This window comes from Ictalurus punctatus, chromosome 5 (genome assembly GCF_001660625.3).
Source record: "Ictalurus punctatus breed USDA103 chromosome 5, Coco_2.0, whole genome shotgun sequence".
NCBI classification, from domain to species: domain Eukaryota; kingdom Metazoa; phylum Chordata; class Actinopteri; order Siluriformes; family Ictaluridae; genus Ictalurus; species Ictalurus punctatus.
In genome coordinates this window covers 22,509,255-22,511,632 of record NC_030420.2, presented here as the reverse complement: position 1 = coordinate 22,511,632, position 2,378 = coordinate 22,509,255, and positions in this window count along the sequence as shown.

Below are 2,378 nucleotides of genomic sequence, written 5' to 3'. Positions count from 1 at the left end.
CATGTTGTGTAATAGTTTTTTCTTTCTACTCTCAGCGCTGTTGGAGGCTGTAACTGATCTTAATTAAATCAATTTGAGTTCAGTCCTTTAATCTGCTTAGCTCCATGGACCGAAAGTAGAGATTTTAGTTCACTAATGTATGCACCGTTTTCTTCACGTTGCTGGTCAACCACTAGCTTTTTACTAACTCGAGGTTAAGAATGTGTTGTTTTTAATGTCTTAAGTTTGAGCTTCTCTTCTGTGTTAAATTTTGTTAAACATGAGAAAGACCTGTTTATTATTGGAGTGCTTTTGTATGTCAATATTTAATCTTAGACATTCAAACTGTTGCAATGTTCAGTTACTGCCAAATAAAAAATAGTGTAGTCTAGGTATACTTTTCCAGTAAATAGCATTATGTGAGATATTTAAAATCCATGCTGAATGTGTGTGTGTGAGAGAGAGAGAGAGAGAGAGAGAGCATGAATTCTGTATTTACATTTCAATTGCAAGACTAAGCTCTGACTGGCTAATTCACAAGAAAAAAAAAAGGTTTTGAGTGATTATATTTTTATATTTAATGTAACCAGGCAGTACATAAACCGGACAGAAATTCCCGAATGCTTGTTCTAGGTGTATTTGAAAGTGTGCTCTGTTTGTGTGTCTTTCTAACAACTGAGTAATGTTAACTAGAGATCCCCCTGTAATGATGTGTATCCTGTCTGTCATCATGAAAGCTAACATTTTGGCCACATGTTTTAGCAAGCATCAATATTGAATGTATTTTGAGTTATACAGGTGTGAAGTAGCCATGTGCCATTCTATTATTTGTTACTAAACCACTGTCAATTTACAGTTTTATTTTAAAACAGGTTTATTCTAATGCGCTTATTCTAATGTTATAGTTTCTATAGAAGTCACTTATATGGGGATGTGTATGGTGGACATGTGACGTAAATGAATACAAAAAAAAGTGTGTAGTCATGGATAATAGTTTTACAAAACAATTAGTTCCAGTCCACTAATTTGATTAGATGTGCTTGCCTATATTTATTATAATAACCACACTGATACATTTCAGTTCTAGCTGAAAATAAATTCCAAATCTAGCCGCTGAAACCCTTACTACAGTATAGGACATTGCAAAAGATACATTTTTCATGACTATAACTTCTGACTTAGAATATGAAATCTCATCAGATGAAGATGAAAAGGAGGAAGGGAAGAAGCCAATTTCACTAGATGTACTTTTAATGGAAATATACAAATCATTGTGAGCTAGCTAGACAAAGGTTAACCAGTGAGGTGGCTTCTTTGAGGTCAATTTCCATCCGTGGAGCAAAAATAAACAAATTATTCGTGTACAGTGTGTCTGAAATGTCAATTACTTATATTAAGTTCTTATTTCTAACACTTGTATAAAAGCAGCATAACAATCACAATAGTGTGGTTATACTGTATATCATCACAGAAGTGATTACCTGTAGGACTTGACCTGCGTTCTTGTGCGTATGGCCGAATCGCGGCCATGCTGATAATCAGTATAACCACACTTTTGCTTGTGTGCCCTGATTAAAGAAAGAAAACAAAACAATAGAAACGGTTACAGAAATTCTAATGGTTTCCACTTCAAATGCCATTACAAACCAACTGTTAACCATTAAAACCATTACCATTATTGGTCCTTAATGGTATCCACTAGACATAACATGCCACCAATAGAAAGGTTACAAATTCTATGAGGGTTTCTAGTCTTTCTCTCAGCAGGGCAGTGTTGATTAAATATATGTTTTCTGTGAGGAAATGTTCAGAATTTTGTTACAAAATAAAATTCTTTCTTTTCCCACCAAAAAAAGTCTTCAAGGAGTGCTTTACAGTTTTTTGTGTCTTATTAACGTCAGGAGAGGAAAAAAAAAGAGACGCTGGTGGGGTTGGGCGACTGTTTATAGCTGCTATAACAAGTGATAACAGGAACTAACTTGTTTTGTGGACGCTTCACAACATTAAACCTAACTGTAGCCGAACATATGCTTTGAGGTGTTGTCCTTTAATTGATTAAAAAAATAATAATTGCAATTGTAGAAAAATTGCTGCGGGAGAAGAGTAATTAAACAATTCGGGATATAGGCTACTGTTATTGGAAAAGAATTAACTTCGAGATGATTATTTTCCTACCAGCAAATCCCTACGCGCGTTAGACGTCCGTTAGATCGGTTGAAGCGTCTCACAGGCTGAACAGACTCATGCGCAGTGTCCTAAATGCTTTTGTTTTTTTTTTTTTTTTTTTTGTAAACCTGTATATCCCCTTGAGGAACTGGAGGTTCACAAGGGCTTCGCGCGTTCTGACGTCACCAGAGTGCACACTTTTTTAGAGGACGCAGGGATTTAGACACTATTTG